This window comes from Lycium barbarum, chromosome 1 (genome assembly GCF_019175385.1).
Source record: "Lycium barbarum isolate Lr01 chromosome 1, ASM1917538v2, whole genome shotgun sequence".
Taxonomy (NCBI): Eukaryota; Viridiplantae; Streptophyta; class Magnoliopsida; order Solanales; family Solanaceae; genus Lycium; species Lycium barbarum.
Genome location: NC_083337.1, coordinates 139,145,505 through 139,154,447, shown reverse-complemented (window position 1 = coordinate 139,154,447; position 8,943 = coordinate 139,145,505). Strand labels below are relative to the sequence as shown.

General features: G+C 34.9%; 2 non-coding genes across 2 annotated transcripts; both read left to right on the top strand.

Moving 5' to 3' along the window:
• Positions 1-559: 559 nt before the first annotated feature.
• On the top strand, positions 560-711 carry LOC132618410 (U4 spliceosomal RNA). The gene has a single exon (XR_009574093.1). It is a non-coding gene; the product is annotated as a U4 spliceosomal RNA (small nuclear RNA).
• Positions 712-4,355: 3,644 nt separating this feature from the next.
• On the top strand, positions 4,356-4,507 carry LOC132618417 (U4 spliceosomal RNA). The gene has a single exon (XR_009574095.1). It is a non-coding gene; the product is annotated as a U4 spliceosomal RNA (small nuclear RNA).
• The last annotated feature ends 4,436 nt before the right edge of the window (positions 4,508-8,943 follow it).

Here is an 8,943-nt window from a genome sequence, read left to right as displayed (position 1 = left end):
TACATTATATTTCAATTCATCTTATAAAATGTTAGTCCTTTTTTACTCTATTTCATTTAATTTACTTTATATTTCAATCCGGTTTATAGAGAATGAATCAATTTCCCGCATATTAATATTTAAAAAAAAAAAGTTAAATTGCAACATACTAATATTACTCTGAAAATAACATAATACCTTTGTACTATTTTCACATTATCATCAACTGCAATGTTAATTTTCATATTAATTTAATACCACCTTCGAATTCATATCTTTTAAGCTTTAGCATATGCTAAAAAACTCAAGCAAGCCAAATATATTGATAGGGAAAAAATATTATTCTGAGGGAAAATGAGTTCGAGAAAATTTGCACAACGTGTGGAAGAGTTGTTTAGGCGGTATTTGATGTTTAAAAGTATTTACGCAAAACATTTGAAGTTATAGAAACCTAAAATTAGCGAAAGGATCAGGAAGTAATGAAACCAGCTATTTGGTAGTTTGTCCCACATCGTTAATGTATGAAACAGAATTGAGAAACGAGTCTTATAAAACCGAAAGCAGGGAATCACCTAAGAGCATCTTTGCGCTTGGGGCAATGACGCAGCTAGTGAGGTATTAACCGAGGCGCGTCAATTGCTGGTTGAAAACTATTTCCAAACCCCCTCTTCGGCCGTGGTTCTGCCTTGGCCGTCGAGAATTTTTGAAAGGGCTCCCTTTTGGGTAAAAGCCTTACAATTCTAGTTCTAAAATTATTTGCCTTAGTGCTCTGGTCATTCTATACATAGGGGTTCTAGCTAGTAAAATTTGTCGGTTGGTCCCCTCTTATAGGGTCGTTTCTGCGAGATTTATTCACCTGTAAGGGAGAAGATGCAAAACCATCGTTTGTACGAAAATGTATCTGTTAGCTGTGATAATGTTATACACATTTCAAATGGTGGTTCCTGGAAATAGCCCAGATAGTTTCTTTATGAGTTATGACAGTAATAAGATCACTAACTCAATCCTTCCCCTTTTGAGGGAAGGACCAAATTTGAGAAGCGCTATCAAACGATAGATGGTGGGATACAATTATTATAGTAAGTTTCAATTCGGGATACGTGGTGTATCATAGTAAGAATTAGATAGTTTTAATTCGGGCTCAGAATAATTGGACAAAACTCTTATGTCAAAACAAGAACAAGAAATTTTTAAGTTGACCTTCCCTCGAGATTGTTCTAGTTTGTGGGGGAGTATATGGAATTCTGGAAAAAGTTATCATTCAATCCTAGGTGACTCCTATAAATAGCATTAGCGAATCACAAGGCAACTCAATGTGGACCGAATTTGCCAAAATTAGTGCTGCTTCTACATAAACAGGCCAAGAAATACTTATTTTGTTTCCCATATCCAAGTTGAGATGACTGATTGTCTTGGCAAGTGATTTGTGAGTGAAATTAACTTTTTCAGAAACTTGCTATTGGAGAGTCCCTTATTTTCTTTTGGGGAAAAAGTTTCATTCTGTCCATTATCTCTCTGCCTTATTTTATCACTACTTGATATTGTCAAGTGGTCAAATTCCATTTAATTATCATCAAATAACCAGTGTAATCCCACAAAGTGGGGTCTGGGGAGGATAGAGTGTACGCAAACCTTACCCCTGCCATTGAGGTAGAGAGGCTATTTCCGAAAGACCCTCGGCTCAAAGAAAAGCAACCACATCAATCCCGAAAAAGAAATAACAGTCTAGAGAGATACTAAATAAAGCATGACAAAACAGTTTGGAGAAAGAAAAAAATAACGTACCTAACACAAAATTATTGAAAAAGTTCTGACGAGGACATCAAACATTCACGGGATCAAGATCCAATAAATAACATCAAGTAATTTAACTGAAATGAGTTGGGACTATAGAGCATAAAATCCTGTAGTCCTCAGCCTTTACTGTTGCCCCCTTAGGGAGTATGAACATAAATTTATCCATGGTTTATCCCAGTGGTTTCCCTTTGAGTCCGGAGCCTAAAGAGCATAAAAATACATAAAATAAATCAAAAGGGGCTGTCTTTCACTATATACCAAAAGGGGTATAACGTGGAGGAGCCAGCGTTATACCCCAATTTTTTTTTTCGAATTGTCAAACCAAAAAATAAAATAAAAAATTAATGGTACAACGTGAACTGATCCACGTTATACAATATATATATATATATATATATATATATATATATATATCGTAAATTGTGGGTTGTCCACCAATCTGAGATAATATTTATTGGAACCAGTACAAAAAAAAAATAAAAAATTGGCCAACTTTATTTTTTGAAACATTTAGTGTTTTTTTCATACTTTGACCAATGATTAGTCGTGTGTCAAGACTCCGAAACGTCAATATTTTAGATAGAACCTGATATTTTTTTCTGCGCACAATAATGTAGGCTCAATACATCAAGGATACGTAAACGTTCGGATCGTCATTTTAGGGTTGAAAAGGTGCCCGAAGTAAGTTTTGTTTGAAAACTTTAGGTTTAAGTGTTCTATATACATAGACGTCCATTTTTGTTTGAAGACTTGTTGTCATTAGCTTAAAGTTTTTTATTTTTAGGGTTTAGATTTAAGTGTGTTATTTTTTAAAGCGTAACTTTATTTCGAATATACGCGATTTTTTGCGCTCGGACGTCCGATTTACGCGTTTTTTTTTGCAGCATATTCGAAAGAAAGTTACGCATTAAAAAATAACACACTTAAGGAACTTAGTGTTTTTTTCCATAAAAAGATCGCAACATGTTATTTTAATAAATCTTTTCTTTGCAGCGCTTAGTGTTTTTTCAATACTTTGACGAACGATTAGTCGTGTGTCAAAACTCCGAAATGTCAATATTTTATATACAACCTGATATTTTTTTCTGTGTACTATAATGTAGGCTCAATACATCAAGGATATGTAAACGTTCGGATCGTCATTTTAGGGGTTGAAAAGGTACCCGAAGTAAGTTTTGTTTAAGGTTTAAGTGTTTTATTTCTTAAGATTTTGATTTAAGTGTGTTATTTTTTAATCAAGACATAACTTTATTTTGAATATAAATCTAATTCTAAAAAATATAAGGTGAAAAACTAGTTGTAAAGTGGTCAAACTTTAGATGGTCATAACTTTGCGCTCGGACGTCCGATTTACGCGATTTTTTTTTTTTTTTTTGATTTTGGGTATTTTTCCGAGATCTATGCGGACAAACGGCCGCAAGGCGGTTTGGCCGAGCCGATTTTTAAAAAAACACCTTTTATCTCATTCAATTTCAATTTCCCCCAAATTGGCCTGAAATTTTCAGTTTTATTTACTTATAAGATGATGATACGCAATAGATTTCAACGTAAAAATTCCGGAGTAATGTAGCTGTGAATGTCAATTTCACTTCTGCGATTTCAATTTTTGAAAATAAAGTTGACTAATTTTCTCGACATATAAAGTTGACTAAAATAACCTTACAGTCAAACACTAAGTTTTTTCAAACAAAACTTACTTCGGGCACCTTTTCAACCCTAAAATGACAATCCGAACGTTTACGTATCCTTGATGTATTAAGCCTACATTATTGTACGCAAAAAAAATATCAGGTTCTATATAAAATATTGACGTTTCGGAATCTTAACACACGACTAATCATTGGTCAAAGTATGAAAAAAAACACTAAGTGTTTCAAAAAATAAAGTTGGCCAATTTTTTTTTTTTTTGGTACTGGTTTCGATAAATATTATCTCAGATTGATGGATAGCCCATAATTTACAATATATATATATATATATAACGTGGATTGATCCACGTTATACAAATAATTTTGTATAACAATGATCAATCCACGTTATACCATTAATTTTTTTTTTTTGGTATGACAATTTGAAAAAAAATTTAGGATATAACGCTGGCCCCTCTACGTTATACCCCTTTTGGTATATAGTGAAAGACAACCCCTTTTAATTTATTTTATGTATTTTTATGCCCTTTAAGCTCCGGACTCTTTCCCTTTCTCTTATTGAAACCAGAAGTTCGTGACTATATTTGAGGACTAATGATTTGTGCTCAGTGCCTATGTTTATGGTTCAACAAGTGTTTTCCATTGTCTGAATTGACATCTTCAAATAGTTTTACTACATTAAATAACTTGATTTCACCACTCAGTCCTTTCAAATGCCAACAATTCAACAATTATTTCTAGCTCGCATAACACATAGCCACTAGCCAATGCAGTAAAGGAGTTCATCAGTATCTCAAGAACCTAGCATCTGCTATCATGCCAAGGGCAAAGATATTACAATATATAGGTTGTTTGTCCCACATTGATAATAGATGAAGGTGAATAGAGAAACGAGTCTTATAAAAGCCAAAACAGGAATTAGAAAAAATTATCTTTGCGCTTGGGGCAATGACGCAGCTAGTGAGGTACTAACCGAGGCGCGTCAATTGCTGGTTGAAAACTATTTCCAAACCCCCTCTTCGGCCTTGGTTCTGCCTTGGCCGTCGAGAATTTTTGAAAGGGCTCCCTTTTGGGTAAAGGCCTTACAATTCTAGTTCTAAAATTATTGTTGACAATGGTGAAATGAGTTAGCAGATGAATATTGACAATGGTGAAACGAACTCTCAGACAAAAGCTCTACTTCGATGTAAAGGAGGAAGAGATAAGGATAATTTAAGCTTTAGGGAGGAAGAGATAAGGATATTTTTGTCTTTAGCTCGATGTAAAGGAGGAAGAGATAAGGATAATTTATTTGATAAAGATGAAATGGCTATTGGGCTAACATGACTGGAGGAAGAGATAAGGATAAATAACCAGGAAGAGTCTCACAGGAAATGGGCTTGTCTTTGGTCTGCATTCAGGATTGCCCTTCGCTAGAAGTGGTCTTTAATTTTTGTCCCTGAAAATGGCGGCTTTTAACTTTTGTCCTTCAGGTAGAATTTTTATATGAGTAGAATTTACAAATTCTGCCTTAAAGGTAGAATTTTGCAACTTCTGTCTTGCGATTTTTTTTTTTTTTTACTGAGCTGGGTTTGAGCCCACCGTCTCGAGAGTATTAGGCGAATGACAAAACTTAAAGACCACCAATTTAAAGGGAAACAATTAAGGGAAAAGGACACAAATGGCTGCTGGGCCCAAAATAAACCCACGCCCTGGACCAAGTTTTCCCAAACCCAAAAAGTAGTCCCTAAACAATTTCCCATCCGGTAGCCAAAATCCGTAGCAAGCATTTTAGTCGCCACAAAAGATTTAAAAAGTCGCCACTAAAGGCTGGCCGGCCCAACAACCCTAGCGCTTTTTTAAAAAAAAGGGAAAGAGGTCAAAAATACCCATGAACTATTTGAAATAGGTCACTTATACCCTCCGTTAATTTTTTGGGTCAAAAAAACCCTCGTCGTTACCAGATGAGGCCACAAATACCCCTATAGTTAACGACTTTCCACTTAATCTGATGTGGCAGTGCCACGTGAAAAAAATTATCCACGTGGACGACCACGTTAGCCTTTTGATAGTTCAGGGGTATTTTTGACCCCCACCCCCTCCCCCCCGCCAACAATTTTTTTTTTTTAACATAAGTTTTGAAATTTTTTCTTTTTTCACCAGCCACACCTCACCCCCTACCCCCCCAAAAATTTTTTTTTAAAAAGTTTTGATATTTTTTTTTGTCTTTTCACTAGCCGCCACCACCACCACCACCCCCCACAAAAAAAAAAAATTGTTTTTTGTTTTTGTTTTTACACCAATCTCCCCTCTTCCTCCTACCCCTCAGCACCCCCCCCCCCCCTCTCCAAAAATACATAACTTCTTTTCAAGAATTTTTTTTTGGGTGGTGGGTGAGTGGTCCAAACAATCAAAAACAAAAACTTTTTTTTTAAAAACAAAATTAATTTTTTTTGGTTAGGTGGGTGGAGTAAGAAACCAAAAAAAATAAAAAAAAAAAATTCAAAACTTCTTTTAAAAAAAAATTGTTTTTTTTTTTTTTTTGGTTTTTTTGCTGCCCCCCCCCCCCCTCCCTCCCCACCCAAAAAAAATAAAAAATTCAAAAGAAGTTTGATAATTTTTTTTTTGTTTCTTACTCCCCTCACCCACCGAATTGTTTTATTTTTTGCCCCGCCCAAAAAAAAAACTTGAAAAGAAGTAATGTATTTTTTTTGGGGGTGGGGGTGGGTGGCAGGGGAGAGGATGAGGAGTGGCTGGTGAAAAAAGAAAAAATTTAAAACTTTTGTTGAATTTTTTTGGGGGGCCACGTGGATAATTTTTTCCACGTGGCACTGCCATATCGCATTAAGTGGCAAGCCGTTAACCAGAGAGGTATTTGTGGCCACGTCTGGTAACGGCGAGGGTTTTTTTGACTCAAAAAATTAACGGAGGGTATAAGTGACCTATTTTGAATAGTTCAGGGGTATTTTTGACCCTTTTCCTTTTTCAAAAAAAGTCAGAATTTTTTTAGGCCTGCTACAGAAAAATTAGGCTTTTTAGTGGCAACTAAAAAGTCGCCACTAAAGGTTTAATATCCCATAATATGTGTATATTTAATAAGAAATATTCCAAAAAACTCTGAGGCCATTTTTGTATATAATATGTATCATTTGTGTATAAAAATATGTATCAGTACCTATCTGTAATGTATAGAAACTGTATAAAATATGAACTTTTTCATTCTTTCATATACTAGGGGATTTCACTTGGAAAAGAAAATGTTCCATACTAACGGATTCGGGTCCATAACCATGGGTTCCAATGCACGAGAGTCTTTCAGTGGCATGTTTCGGTCCTCTTCCCCATTACTTAGAAAAAGTGAGCCACCGGTTCAGGTACAAGATACTATCATTACCGCCTGGACAATTAGACATCCAACCCGTAATCACAACGACCCAATTGCAAGAGCGAAGCTCTACCAACTGAGCTATATCCCCCCGAGCCAAGTGGAGCATGCATGAAGTAGTCAGATGGCTCCGGTGGCGACTAGATCAACGCGTTATTGCTTCAAGAGAAACTCCCATCCTACGAGATCACCTCAAGGACGCCTTCGGCATCCAGGGATGAATCGAAAAAGAAATCTTTATTGGTTCTACCTCCTATTTTTTATGAAGAGAATGAATCTTTTTCTCGAAGGATCAGAAAAAAATGGGTCCGGATCTCATGTGGGAATGATTTGGAAGATCCAAAACCAAAAATAGTGTTATTTGCTAGCAACAACATTGAATCACTAAGGTATGTATCATTTTTGTATATAATATGTATAATTTGTGTATATAATGTGTATTATAGAATAGAAAATTGTACCATTTTTGTATATAATATGTATCATTTTTGCATAGAAAGTGTATATATAATTCCAGCATGTGTATATAAACTATATCATTCTTTTATAGAAAGTGTATCATAAGTATAAAAATGTATCATAGAAACCGTATCATTGTGGTATATAATATGTGTATAATACATGTATAATTAACGTATAATTTATGTATAATAAATATATAATTAATTCCAGCATATGTATATAAACTGTATCATTCTTGTATATAAAGTGTATATGTGAATAAACTGTATCATTCTTGTATATACTACTAAATATACACATATTCTACATATTTTGGGATATTTCTTACTAAATATACACATATTATATATGTTTTGGGATATTTAACCTTTAGTGACGACTTTTTTAATTGCCACTAAAAAGCCTAATTTTCTGTAGCAGGCCTTTAGTGGAGATTTTTTTTTTTTTTTTTTAAAAAGCGCTTGGGTTGCTGGGCCGGCCAGCGCTTAGCATTATTTTGGGTCGGCCGGTCATTTTTTGGCATTATTTTGGGCCGAGCGGACTCCTGGGGGTATTAGGCCCAAATATTGGCCGAATGTGACATTAATTTGGGCCATTGGACACACAGTGTCCTTTTCCCAAAAATTAAAGACCTCCCCAAATGAAGGACAATCCGCGCAAAAAAAAAAAAAAGAAGTTATTTTCATCTATTGGGCCCAATTGAACAAAAAGGCCCAAGCCACAGATTCAACAATTCAACAAATACGTATGCCAGATACTTGTGGATAGAAATATAGGAGAGAATATTAGTTAGTATTTGTTACGCAAAATGCACAGCTGTACAGTTTTGAGAACACTCTATTTTTTGTCCTGTAACATAGGAACACTTGTATATATTTTACACATTATCAATGAGAAAGGCACTCAGAAAATTTCCCTAAATTCTTCTTCTTTCAATCATAATAATTATTTGCCTTTGTGCTTGGTCCTTTTCCATGTCTTTTTTGCATGTTTGTTTAGGATACTATGGAAAGATGACCTGGAAATTGACTTGAGTGAAAATTAACTGTTTCAGAAATTTGCTTTTGGAGAGTCACTTATTTCCTTTTTGGGGGTAAAGGGTTCATTTTATCCATCTCTCTGCCCTACTTGATGTTCTCAAATTATCATGTGGTCACATTCCATTTAATAATCACAAAGGAAATACCAAAAATGTTATGACAAAGACATCAAAAGGTCCATTAAGTAGTAATTTGACAATGATTTGGGGCTAGAGCACAAACTTCTGTTTTAGTACTTAGTCTTCAGGATTTTGCTAATTATATTCTCTGATGAAGTCATTTTAATTGTCCTTTAGTTGGTTTCTCGTTGGTTTTCGACCTGTAAACAGGCAAGCAGATCGATGAAATTTGCCTCTGCTGCACCAACATTTTTGTGCATATCTGCGGACAAGCTTTAGTCACAGTTAGTTTTTTATCCTTAGAATATGGTTGTCAACTGTGTTATCCCCTTAGGCGGTTCGATTTTTGGATATATGTATATGAACATAATTTTCAACCATACTCACGTGGGAACAGTTAAACCGTGTAGGCTAGCTCGAGATAGTGAGCTACTATAGGAACTTTTGGTACAAAAATGTGAATAATCTTAGCTCTGAGAAAATCAAGATTTCACGAATGGGGTGTAATAAAGGTATATTTCAAACTTATGCTA